We start from the raw sequence: 13,620 nt of genomic DNA, 5'->3' as shown, positions 1-13,620 counted from the left end.
TCTTTTCTCTCAGACTTTTAGGACTTTTTATCTTTGGCTATTAAGTTAGGCAGGATTACCATTATCAGGGATATCAACATTAATGCCAGTGATTCATCAGACAGCACTACTGAGGGGTTTCTGAACATTATAGGCTCTTAACTTTGTGTTTGGCCCGATTCACCTTGGAGGACATACTTTGTGCTTGTTCTTCACTTATTCTCAATCATCTGCACATAGATATCAATGATTTTGTTTCTCATTTATCCTTGAGTTTCTTTAGATTGTGGTGTGATGTGTTGCTTTTTGGAATCTTTTAGCCTACTTCACCTTGTCAGACAGGTTATATTTAAGTGATTTTGATTCAGTAGATCTGGCAATAATTGGTACTGGACATGGGTATTAAAATTGCACTCAGCTTTCCAAAAAAATGTATTAAATTAAAATAATTAATTGTAGGCACAATTACTTTTTCACATGGGGCCAGGTAGGTTTAGGTAGCTTTTTTCCCCTTAATAAATGAAATCATCATCTAAAACTGCATTTCTGTATTTATTCAGGTTATCTTTGTCCAAAATTAAAATCTGTTTGATGAAGAGTGACAAATATGCAAAATGAATAAATAAATAAAAAAGCAGCACTGTATACACACATTACACCACATGGGGGTGCTTTGTCATTCAGTACAGTAAATACTTAAAAGCCCCTTTCACAGGAAACTGTGACTCAGTTTCAAGGAAAGTGAAAAACACTTGTTACAGCAAACTCAAGTGTCAGATGCCTTGTGAATGATGTGGCGGTTGATATTGATCATTAAGGTGAGTTAAATCAAAACTCAAGTTTTTAAGGTTTTGTTAATATTTTTGTGGGCGCTCCCATCCATTCAAACATGTTGTTCTCTCTGAATATGGTGGTTTGTTTATCTCAGCTGCTGCTGGTGCATTATGTAAGCCAGAGTAAACCCCAGATTCAAAGGAACTGCAGTGAAGATGTCTCACTTGAGTGTCCAGTTGCAGAAAAGAACCAAAATTTCCTCTCTGTGACATGGTACAAGGTCAGTCACTTATTTCAGACTTTAAAGTATAAATGCAACAAAATTCTGTAAACATCAAAACTGTTTTTGTTTGTTTTTTTTAACAGCTTAACAATGGGGTGAAACACGGCATTATCAGGAGGAGTAATGGTGACAAACAAGTGTACTACAACAGCTCTTGGAGGGTTACATTTGGGGAGAAGCAAAATCTACTAATGTTCAAGGTTTCACCTGAAGATTCAGGCAGATACGAGTGTGCCATCAGTGCAGCTGTAGGGGGTCAAAACCAGAATCATCAAGTCGTCCTGATTGTTCATGGTAAGCTCTGAATTAAAAATCAGTGGTAGCAAATAAGAGGCTTCACTACTTCTGGCAGAGTGTTGGAAATAAGCTACATATTAGCCTAGACTGCATATGGAGATATTTGCAGTTTATTATGGTGAAATTTGAAGCAGTGTCTTCATACTGTACAGTTAAAGCTGTGTGGGACATACAGTATGTTAAAAGGCAATTTCCATTCATTTACTCGTTGAATGATTGTCCAGAATCAAAGCAATTTTTATTGTCATTCAAGAATGTACAGTAAGGTGATAATGAAACTGTATTTCATCCCCATGCAAAATATAGACAAGGACAGGATATGCAAGCCTTTAGACATAAAATATACAAATATATGTAAAGGAAAACAAAAAATGGCCTTAATATGACTACATATCCTGAGATATGTAGTCATATTAAGTTATATTAAGGTAAAGGTTTAAATGCTGTACATAAATAATGGGTATGGTGTAATTTGTTGGTTGCAAATATAAAAGATAATCTAATTATTTTGACCAAAAAAAAAGCAAAATTTTAACCTCATGTGAGCTAAAATCTTGTATGGGATCATTTGTTTTTGTGACTAGCTGGACCTGATAAACATATGAAATGAGCTTCCTCTTCGAACGGGAAGATGTTGCTTGATTACATAGAATTTTTTTTTTATTTTAAGGTATGTCCTCATGTGGGACAATGGGTTTATTTTATGACATAACACAGTAAAGTCAGCAAATGCTTAAAGTATAAAACACCACCTAGAAGAAGTATAATTGTAAGGTCCCCACATGAGTATAGAGGGTGTCAGGAGATTAATTCAGTCTTTCACACTTTACCCTCAGTTTTACCTCTGAAAACTCTCGCTGTGGCACATCAAAAAGCAGGAAACAGAGTTTTTTTCCCCCCTTCCACAGTGACATTTGCAATGTATATTTTCCACGCAGGCTCTTTTATTGATTTAAGTAAACATTTGGCTAATGGGAGAATGCTTAATTCTAACAATTTCTATAATGCAAATAAAGTAAAAATGCAGAAATTCTGTATTATTTAAAATAAATTATAAATGACATACAAGTAGCATCCCTTTGCAATGATGTGATATTTTTCCCTCATTTTATTTTGTCTAAATACAGAGTGCGTGACACCAGCTGCACTGACAACAATGAAAAACGTATTGAACACAACTCAAACGAGTCCGCTCTGCCAGACACATATCCAGGACCTGCCAGTCACGTGGAGCATAGCTGGCTATGTGGCAGTGGCCCTGGCCAAAATAGTTCTCTCTCTAATCAGCATTTGGGTAAATATATTGTTTTATTTGTCTGTATGTGTTTGGATGTGTTGTACGAGTCGAGGGGAGAAATTACTCAAAATATTTAAGATGTTTTGGTACATGCAGTACTTCAAACACTTAAATTAAACGGTTTTAGGCTAATTTTACTGGTGACCTGTGACAGGCACTATGGTGCAAACAGATTCAACTATAACTTCTACACTAAAATTAAAGCGATCACACCCTTTAACAGGTAACACTTCAAAGTAACAGTGGACCCAAACAAAGCAACAGAATGCTCATGACCTCTAAGATGGCATATGAAACCATCTACATGATGGTATTACTGTGGCTGATACTGTGATTTGGTTACTTATGTTATATTTTCTGACTCCCTGGTGTTTCTGTCTGGGTTTTGTCTCCATCTCTGTGTCCCCAGGCTTGTCTTGTTTCTCTGTGTCAAGTCCATATGCCTTAGTCTGGGTCCTGTTTGCCGCTTCCTGCTTTACTTTGGCAGTCTCTGTGTTGTTTGCCTTACAGTCAGCTTTGCTTCCTTGTCCTGTTAGTTTGATTCAGTTCAGCTGTGCTCCCTGGTGTGTCCTATCTCCCTGATTACCTCCAGTGTATTTATTGTCTGTGTTTTCTTGCGTTTTCTGCAACGTTGTCATCGTCAGTGGTTTCCCACCCATTGTGTGTGGGGCCGCCTGCCTGTATTTCTGATTAAGTAACTTCCTAGTTTGTTCTGCTGGCTCCTGTCCAGCTCTGTAAGTCCTGCTATTTTGAGCAATAAAGCTGTGAGTTTATGTTCAGTTCTGTCTCAATTCCTGCGTTGGGGTCCTAAACCTGCCGCACACCGCTAACCATGACAAATACAGATCCTACGTGTGTATGTACGTGCACATGCAAAAAACTTGATTATGTTAAGGAAATAACAGAGTTGATTTTAAATGACTAATACCTCATAAATGTTAGGGGATTTTTTTCATCCTGTTTCCAGTAAAGTTTACAAAGAAGCTATTAATTAATAGTTGTTAAATTTAATTAAAAACTGTTACCCAGAAGACTTGATTTTCAAAACACACTTAAAAAAAAAAAATCTAACACTGCAGGTTTTTTTTTTTTGTCACTATTCAAAACAGAACCACCAGTAAGTAGAAATCTCTTGCATGTAAACTAATATTTTAAGTGGAAGGTGAAGCCTGACCTGAGGTGAAAAAAAAATAATAAAGACATATGTCTTACCACTGTTTACCAAGAAAGAAACTTAGTCTGAACTTTTTTTTGGTTTTGGGGGCCCTAAAAACACATCTAGTGGAAACGCGTTGATGAAAGTAGATAAGGATGAAAATAGAACTGTGTCAAAAAAACCACAAAGACACACAGAGAAGAAATTCATTTTTTTTAAAATTCAGTGACTTGTCTTGCAAAGCTCAAGATGTAGTTTAAGTGCAGGCTTTAATTCAAGGGATTAAACAAAACATTTGCATAAACTGTTTGCCAGTCCCCCATTTTAAAGGCTCAAAAATAATTGTTCAAAATAACAATTTTAAATATAAGGATTGCATCTACTTATGGGAAAAACTTTTTTTTTTTTGTCAGTGACTGACTGAAGTCTATAACCCATGTACATCGCCAAATCTTTTGTTTCCGCACTCCTTCAGCTGCAGTAAAGGCTCTGCCAGGCCTCCACTACAGCCGCCTTCGGTTTTGTATTTAATAACTGGAAAGCATGCTCTATTGAGTTGAAATCAGGTGTTTGGCTGTTGAAGAATACCAGTTTCTTTGTCTTGAGAAACTCTTTGGTTTGCTTTTGCAGTGTACTTTGGGTCATTATCCATTTGCACCGTGAAGTGCAGTCTTACTAGTTTTGCTGCATTTGCCTGAATCTGAGCAGATAGTATACACCTGTACACATCAGAATTCATCCCGCTACTTTTATCAGCAGTCACATCATCAATAAACACTAGGGACCATGATTAATTCAATTTTGTTTATATAGCACCAAATAACAACAGCTGCCTCAAGGTGCTTTATATTGTAAAGATCCTACAATAATAGAAAGAAAACCCCAACAGTCAGATACCCCCCTGTGGGCAAGCTCTTGGCAGTAGTGGGAATGAAAAACTCCCTTTTAACAGGAAGAAATCTCTGCCAGAACCAGGCTCAGTCAGGGGCAGCCATCTGCTGCAACCAGTGTGGGGTGAGGGGAGAGAGACAGGACAAAAGACATGCTGTGGAAGAGAGCCAAAGATTAATAACTAATGATTAATGCAAAGTGGCATATAAACACAAGTAAAAAGAGGTGAGTGAAGAAGAAATGATTTCTTTGGCACCCCTATTGCTCACCTAGTTGAGTGGGTTTCCCATAAGCTAAGCTAATGCAAGAGAGTAGATTCTCCCCCCAACCACTTCCTGTGCATTATACCTTTACCCCACCCCCACTCTCTCCCTGCTTTTCTGAGTGCAAAAATCAAGATAACTAATGAAGAGGTCAGGGAGTATATCTTTTAATAAAAGATAAACATTATAGAGGCATAATTAGAACAATGGCATATTTAATCTATGACACTAAGTCTAATGTAATAATACTGCACAGTTAATTTAATCAGCGTGAAAACCCATTTCCTGTCAGTCGGTATTGTCATCACCTTCTTCCATCTTAAATAAAGTTGGACCCTGTAACAGTTTGGTTGCTGTGGTGCATGTTGTTGAGAAAATGTAGGCAAAGGCTTTGCTCTACATTTCCTGTTTAACTGTGGTGGTATTTCTTCTACACGTCAAACTAGTTTGTTTTCCTTCCAACATAATTCACATTTTGTTTTCTTTCTTCTTTTTCTCTGTTTCTGTGAAAATCCAGATTATTCATGTCAGATCTTCAAGACGACAGCATACTAGGTGGCACAGCTGAAATGACATGACATCAAGAGGTTTTATATATATATATATATATATATATATATACACACACACACACACACACACACACACACACCTGGGATACTTATATAAACCTTATTGCCTCTTACGTATGTATGTACGTATCTTATTTATTCAATTTTTACATTCATTTGTATAGCTTATGAAACGGTGTCACCACGTCAAACCTTATTAGCAACAAATAGGTTAACAGGAACAAACATGGGTAAATGTCGGGGTTTTTTTTTTTTTTGTGGAACAAAAAAACCCCAACATGCTCACACAGTCCCAAGTGTAATCACACTCTGCTCTAATATACTGTATGCCAACTAAACTGTGATAATCTCTTGTAATCTGCTGTAATTCATGAAGTTTTCGTTTTGTACTGATTTTTTTTAAGGCATTTAGGCGCCCAATTCTTTAAAACTGTTTTAATCGAGCTTTTCATAAACAATAAAGATGATATTATTTCATTCATTAAAAACTCAATTATTGTATCACTGGCCTTGTTCTTTTCTTCCTTGAGTCTCAGCAATGAAATGTCCAAAGAGAGCAAACTCTTTAAGAAATATACAGCCATTTTCATACAGTCCCCCATTTACAAATCAGCAGTTTTTCCTTGTTGTAAACTGTCCACATTTCTATTCATGAAGATGTCCCTTGATTGTAAAATTTGAAAATGATACTTCCTCTATAGTATTCTTGATTTGGTTAGGTATTGTGAAGGGATTTTTCTTAACCAAGGGAATAATTCTGTCATCATGTATGTTAGTCGTCTTCTGTAGTCTTTCAAGGCTTTTGTGGTTGCTGAGCTTCCCGCTGCATTCATTCTTTTAAAGGATGAACCAGATTGTCAGTTTGGTCCTTCCTAAAGTTTCACAAATTTTCTAATAGTTTTGTTTTATATTTGCAGTCTAATGTCTACATTTCTTTAGACCTCATAGTGAGGGTTTCAGTAAAAAAGCACTAAATCCACTGTTCAACACTTGGAATGAACTCCTGATTTTTTTTTTAAATTTTGTCTTAGTTTGTCATAAAATGATGGACGAACAGGTCTGACTGCATGTGACACGCAAAACATTATAGTCACATTTTTTAAAACTCATGTACGACAAGCTTTTTTTTCAGTCACTCTAGTTATTTAGCTGCACAATTTGCAGTAGTAAACAGTTTTATGTGTGTCAAACTGTGGGAAGTTTCAGCAACAAGAAGAAAGCAATCAGTAAAGAGACCAGGCGTCGGAAAACAACCAACCTCAAACTTTCCTTTTTTCCAACAAGTTGAATTTAGTCATATTTCCAAGTCATTCTGAAACCGCACATTGTTTGGTGACCTGCATCATGCTGCAAATGTGTTGTTCCTGTTCATTAGAATATTCATCATAAACAACACTATATATGCGGTTTCCATGGATAGTGTCTTTTCATTTCCTGTATGAGAACTTGTGGCACATTAACATCAACATGAAAGGAACTGTAACTGAAGTGTTCCTTTTTTTTTTTACTTTTAACTTCCACAGTCTACCAGTGTGCTTCATTGATGCTATGCATAATTCAGTTCTTTGAAAAACTAAATACACACTTAATGCTTCCATAGGAATTGCAGTTTTTCTCAATTGCTTCAGTGCAGTTCTCACAGCAGAATCCTTCTTACCACTCTTAATGCAGTTGGCAGACTCACCTGTGCACAACAACAATCAAAACCTTCACATATGTCAAAACATAAAAAGTGAGTCACTTCAACTCTGTGATGAATGAATAAAACCTTTTTAACACAGTGTTTTTTTTTTACTTGTATCAAAAGCTTACTGACTTTGGAAAGAGTACTGCAAAAATGTAGAGTGAAAAGTGTTCAGAGACAAAAATGAAATATTTAGTTGAAACTTCACAAAACTGCTGAAATGGACAAAAACAAAAATTATACTCCTGAAACTACATGTATCAGAAAACAGACAAAGAAAAGTCTATACAATCCCTGAACATACCACCAACTACTGGATAGTCCAGTAAAGTCATGTTACATACATTCAGCAGCCACTTTATTAAGTACACCTGTTCAACTGCTCATTAATGTGAATATCTAATCAACCAATCATGGGTCAGCAATTCAAAGCATTCAGGCATGTAGACATGGTCATGACAATCTGCTGAATTTCAAACTGAACATCAGGAAGAAAATTGAAAGTGACATGGTTCTTGGCCTGGGTATTTCAGAAACTAATGACCTACTGGAACTTCCCCCACAACCATCTCTATGGTGTACAGAGAATGGTTTGAAAAAGAGGAAATATAAAAAAAGAGGAAATATATACATAAAAAGTAGTAAAAGTAGAAATAATTTGATTGAAAACATTAATTAAATTTTGGACAGTATTCAGAAAAGTGAGCAATCTAGAGTTGTGACTAGGGTTTAATATTTTTCCCGAAAATGACATGAATCAAATCCCGGGAAATGACGAGCCATTTCCCGGGAATCCCGGGAAAAAGTTTATTTATTTTTTTATTTTAATTAGGCCTTCTGTAGCCTGTGTCGGCCTTAACCTATTGTGATATTGTAGAGGTAGCTTTCCAGCTATGTCCTGTTATGCCCAGTAGGGGGTAACGTTGGCTTGATTAACGCAATAAAACCTACATCTCGAGATTCGAGTGCTCGAGATATGCGGTGTTGTATCGTTCCTCAACACTCCCTTAACAAATATAATTCGAATATTCCTCCATTGTACATGGAATTATACCAAGCTATTTTACAATTGCTGGTGCAAAACAATACGGTTCATCTCCACAGCATTGATAATGGCTCAGCCACGCTGTCGTGGCGACATCTGTTGCGCTATATCTCCACCAGTGGAACGCTGTAATAGTCATTGAAAAGTTAACTACCGTACTACACTATAATATGACATAACACAGGGCCTTGAGTAACGCACTACGACTTGGTCATTGCCATTCTGGCAACAGCAAATTTATAACACCGTGTCTGAGGGTTAAAGTAGGTTCGCTGTGAATCGTCTTTTGAAAAACTGGCCAATCCTTATAGCCTAAAAAATATACATTTTACTCAACTCCATTTTAAAAGCGAAATATGTTAAAGCAATCTATTTCATGATAATTTCTTCACACATTAGGCCCGTATCCTAATTCATGATTGTTAGTAAGCGGCTGCAAACGAGGAAAAGAAACACTCGAAGTTAAACAGATATTTCTTTATTGTTCAGGGCAGGCGTATTTTATAGGCTATATAATGCAATATAACAATATATAATAATATAAAATTATATAATACAAAATACCTTAGGGTAAACACATTGCCTACGATTTCAACAAATTAAAGAGGAAAAAACCACAACTGTGTAATACCTCTATTAAAACGCTTGAGATGAAGGCTGAAGCCTTAAACGGAGGCTGAACGTGCCTGAAATGAAGAGTAATGCTTTTCGCATTAAACGAACCCTTCTCTCAATATTTCCTTAAATTTAACATTCTGAAGCTTTCTTTTCTTTCTGAAAGTCAAATCGACGCGCGCGACTTTTTTCCCGGTTTCCCGTCTAACGTTTCCCGGGAAACGGGAAATGGTTCTGATCGCATTTCCCGGGAATCCCGGATCCCGGGATTAAACCCTAGTTGTGACTGACAAAAGTACAGTTTTAATGAGCAGTGAGATTCAAGTGAGAGGTGATTCAACAACCATCCATCCACTTCTGCTTGTCCTGTTTAGGATTGCTGTCATAGGACGAAAGGCAAGGTACACCCTGTACAGGTTACCCAGCCTGTCACAGGTAGGGTTGTCACCCGTCCCTTATTTGGCAGTTACTGCCAAATAAGGGACGATTCTTTCACTGGGTTAACACAGAGGGACAGAAAACTATTCACACTCACATTCATGCCTATGGGCAGTTTAGAATCACTAACTCCGGGGTCCCACATGTGACCATGAGACATGACATGTGACTATGTGTTTTTGGTTTGCTTAATTTTGTCTGTTCTGTTTTGGGTTTTGATTGCGGGGTTTGGTTATGTTTTGCTTTCTAGTTCCTTATGTTTTCCCGGTGTCAAGTCTGCATCTTTGTTTCCCTCTTCTGTCTTCCTGTTTTACTTTGATAGTTGTCTGGTCCCTGTCTGTTGTGTTCAGTCTTGCTTCCCCTAGTCTTGTCAAGGTAATCAGTGTCACCTGTGTTCCCACCTGTTTCCTTTTCCCTCATCAGCCCTCCTGTGTATTTAAGTCCCGTTTTTTCTCTGCCTGTTGTGTTGTTGTCATTTGCTCCCCTGCTGTGTCCCTTCTGTGGTTTGCATTAGTTCTTGGCATTCAAGTCTAGTTATCCTTCTGTTTTTCTGCATTTGTTTCTGGTTCAGTCCAGCCCTGTGTTCTGTCCTGCATATGCCAAATAATATCATCTTACCTCCGTCTTTCGTATTCTGCGTTGGGGTCCACTTTCCTGCCTGCCACGCAGCCGTACATGACAGTACCCATAGAAAACCCACACAGAGAACGTGCAAACTCCACACAGAAAGGCCTGGGCCAAGGTGGATTAAAACCCAGACCTTCTAGCTGTGAGGCAGTAGCGCTAACCACAGCGCCACCGTGCTGCCTGAGCAGCAACACAGTAACAGACATCTTTAGCGGAGAAGCATGCATAGAAACAATAGCATTGTTTATAAAAACAATGAGAAAGGCTAATATGGGTGCATTACTGATTTGAGAACCACATTAAGAGTAGTTAGTGAGAATGACTTTTCTGCTGTGAGAATTGTGGCAGAGCAATTGAGAAAAACTGTAAGTGGGTAATTAGCAGCCAGGTGCTGCTAATTAAATCCACTTGATTAACTGATCATCAGCAAGTGTGACCACCTCTACAAAAGCAGAAGTTTTGGCAGTTTGCTAGTCTGGAGCATTCAGGTGTGTGTTAGCACAATGCAGTAATCTTCCCTGAGTGGGGTCTTGTGTATATAGAGTCATCATTTCACAGTTTTCAGCATTCTGGGGATTTTTCTCTTTGAAGAGCAGGAGAGAGTCCAGAAAAACAAGCTTGTGCTCCTTTATGAGGAAGTATGACCTGTAACTATTTCAAAACAAATGCCATCCATCCACACCTGCACAGGCCAGCTTCTTGTTTTGTGTATTTGCAGTTCAGGCTGTAGGTAATGAGTATTTTAGACTTTAGACAAAGCTTCACTGCTCTACTGCAGCTTCACACTTTCAAACACACTTAGTAGGTTTCTTTTGCTGAAAGTTAACTTACAATCAGTACTCATCATGTTTGCCTCTTTTCTTATAATTAGCTCATCTACTTTCCAGATGACAGTGGTAGGCTCAAATTTTTACAAAAACAGAAATGAGAGTTGCATGCTGAGAGGAAGTAATCACATTCCACAACATTGCTCTAGTCTCTTTCTGTGTGTACACCCCTTAATTCCTGTTTAAGAAGTGAAAGTGGAGCTCAGGCAGCATTAACCTTTGCTGTTATTGCTACAGGAATACAGCAGCTAGATTGAACCCCCCCCCTCCCCCCGTCACTAGAGTGGAGAGAATATCTACTACTGCTTTACAAAGACAGATACGAGAAACATGTTATGGTGATTTATAAATATGGATTAGAGACGAGGCACACTAGGTAAGGTGTCTCCCTGGAAGCAGTTCAGCCGGTACAGAGTGGAAAATAATGTGCACAGGCCACCATCTGCTGGCAAATCCTCAGATATCACCACAGTCAGACTGTGGTGATATCTGTTGGGTTATCCAGAATGATGCTGGAGCTGTTCCTGTTTTAAAACAATGTTTTAAAAATACTTTCAAAAAGAGTTTAATAATTTTTTTTCAGTAAAATGTGATATAGTCAATGCAACCGTGGAACATTCAATCTAAAAACAGGATGAGAGGCCACTGGTGCCGCGCTTGGCAACTTAACAGGGTGTTCACCACACTACTACTAAGTAGTTGGAAAGAAGAAGCTTTGTCAACTTTTAGTTTTGGAAACATTTTGTGAACCAAGGAATTCAAATGTTTCCTATGCTGTATATTTGACTTGCTGCACTTGTTACAGAGTTGAAAACCCTTAGATGAAACCCAGAAAAGATTAAAAGATCACGTGAGACTACTTGGTTGATCATTTACTACAATATCTAGGACTGTGTAAAATAATCCTGGAAACGTTTACAAAGATGGATGATAATCAAATTACAATATCCTAGATAAACAGGCAAGTCATCATTAGACTTTTTAAAAACAAAGTTATTTGAAGCTTTAAAACCAGCTCAAAGAAGCACCTGCTGACTAACAAAAACAGCATGGGCAACAGAGTGCACTGGAAAGAGGACTCAAATGTAGGACACCGAAGTAGGTTAAATAAACACACACAAAGCCAGCCTATAAAGGCCAATGCACAAGCCAGAGATACAAATTCCAAGGTGAGTAAATAAAACAGAACTTAAAATACCAGGTATGCAAAACAAGGGATGGGCAGCCAGTGAGCAAACAACTAACAAGTTAAAGGCAAGTCCAAGTACAGACAGTGTTGATTAGATAAAAGGGAAAGCAATTAGGGCAGATCAGACGATCACAAATCAGCTTGGAATAGAATAGAATAGAATAGAATAGAATGCCTTTATTGTCATTATACAGGATGTACAATGAGATTGGAGGGCCACTCCTGTTCAGTGCCATGTAACAGAAAATCAAACTCTCTAAAATGAAAATAAAAATATTATAATCTAGTATAATCAATATGATTGAGAGATATACAGAAAATAAACAATGTGTAAAATATACAAAAAATAGAATGTATAAAAATATATACATACATACCTACATTGGTGCATTTGTACATTGTAAGAAAGTAAATGCATGTATACATATAATAATGAAGATGATGAATATTGCACTTGGTGAATGAATATTGCACTAGTGAATGAATACTGGATATTACACAATATAGGAGTGATAGATATTGTTCAGTATGAATAATATAATATTGCACAGAGATGTGGGTGTTGCACAGTTGGGGTGGGTGAGTGTGTGAGTTCAGGGTGGTGATTGCTCTGGCGAAGAAACTGTTCCTGAGTCTGTTTGTTCTGGCTTTGATGCACCTGTAGCGCCTGCCAGAGGGCAGCAGGTCAAACAGGTCAAAGCCAGGGTGTGAGCTGTCCTTGATGATGTTCCTGGCTCTGCTGATGCAGCGGGAGGTGTAGATGTCCATCAGGGAGGGGAGAGGGCAGCCAACGATTCTTTGTGCTGTCTTGACTACCCTCTGAAGCCTGACCCTGTCTGCCTCAGTGCAGCTGCCGTACCATACTGTGATACAGTACATCAGCAGGCTCTCAATGGATGAGCGGTAGAAGGTCAGCAGCAGGTTTGAGTCCAAGTTGTTCTTCCTGAGGACCCTCAGGAAGTGAAGTCGCTGCTGATCCTTCTTGATAACAGCTGTGATGTTATCTGACCAAGAGAGATCAGCAGAGATGAGGACACCGAGAAACCTGAAGGTGTGGACCCTCTCCACACGCTCGCCGTTGATGTAGAGGGGAGCTGGGTCAGTCCTGTGCTTCCTGAAGTCAATGATGATCTCTTTGGTTTTCATGGTGTTCAGTACCAGGTTGTTCTCTGAACACCAGGCTGTCAACTTCAGGACCTCCTCTCTGTAGGCTGCCTCATCTCCCTTTGAGATGAGTCCGACCACTGTGGTGTCGTCAGCAAATTTGACGATGAGGTTGTTATTGTGGGCCGGACTGCAGTCATGGGTGTAGAGGCAGTACAGGAGGGGGCTCAGCACACAGCCCTGTGGGGAGCCAGTGCTCAGTGTGCGGGTGGAGGAGAGATGGGGGCCAAGTCTCACAGTCTGGGGCTGGTTGGTTAAGTCCTTGATCCAGGAACATGTGAGAGGGGGGAGGCCCAGGGTGTGCAGTTTGGTGGTGAGAATGTCCGGGATGATTGTGTTGAACGCTGAGCTTGGAGGAAGAAAGAAAGTCAAGATGCAGGAGACGTGCAAGGAAAAGCAGTTACCAAAATAAAACAGGAAGTAGAAACAAGGAAAAACAGAAGGAAATGCCAGAGACACTGCAAAAATATAAAGAAGCAAAAAGAATTTCCATTAAAACAAAAAGGGGGCGGGGGGGGG

This window comes from Archocentrus centrarchus, chromosome 7, assembly GCF_007364275.1.
Source record: "Archocentrus centrarchus isolate MPI-CPG fArcCen1 chromosome 7, fArcCen1, whole genome shotgun sequence".
NCBI classification, from domain to species: domain Eukaryota; kingdom Metazoa; phylum Chordata; class Actinopteri; order Cichliformes; family Cichlidae; genus Archocentrus; species Archocentrus centrarchus.
The sequence above is the reverse complement of the archived record's forward strand: the minus strand, read 5'-3'. Positions refer to the sequence as shown.